We start from the raw sequence: 621 nt of genomic DNA, 5'->3' as shown, positions 1-621 counted from the left end.
CAAAAAAGAAATCAAAATTTGCATAGAAACGGATGAAAATGAAAACACAACAACTCAAAACCTGTGGGATATTTTAAAAGCAGTCCTAAGGGGAAAGTTCATAGCAATACAGGCATACCTAAAGAAACAAGAAAAAAGTCAAATAAATAACCTAACCCTGCACCTAAAGCAACTAGAAAAGGAAGAAATGAAGAACCCCAGGGTTAGTAGAAGGAAAGAAATCTTAAAAATTAGGGCAAAAATAAATGCAAAAGAAACAAAAGATACCATAGCAAAAATCAACAAAGACAAAAGCTGGTTCTTTGAAAGGATAAATAAAATTGACAAACCATTAGCCAGACTCATCAAGAAACAAAGGGAGAAAAATCAAATCAATAAAATTAGAAATGAAAATGGAGAGATCACAACAGACAACACAGAAATACAAAGGATCATAAGAGACTACTATCAACAATTATATGCCAATAAAATGGACAACGTGGAAGAAATGGACAAATTCTTAGAAAAGTACAACTTTCCAAAACTGGACCAGGAAGAAATAGAAAATCTTAACAGACCCATCACAAGCATGGAAATTGAAACTGTAATCAAAAATCTTCCAGCAAACAAAAGCCCAGGTCC

This window comes from Bison bison, unplaced genomic scaffold (genome assembly GCF_000754665.1).
Source record: "Bison bison bison isolate TAMUID 2011002044 unplaced genomic scaffold, Bison_UMD1.0 scf7180017864386, whole genome shotgun sequence".
Classification (NCBI taxonomy): Eukaryota; Metazoa; Chordata; class Mammalia; order Artiodactyla; family Bovidae; genus Bison; species Bison bison.
The sequence above is the reverse complement of the archived record's forward strand: the minus strand, read 5'-3'. Positions refer to the sequence as shown.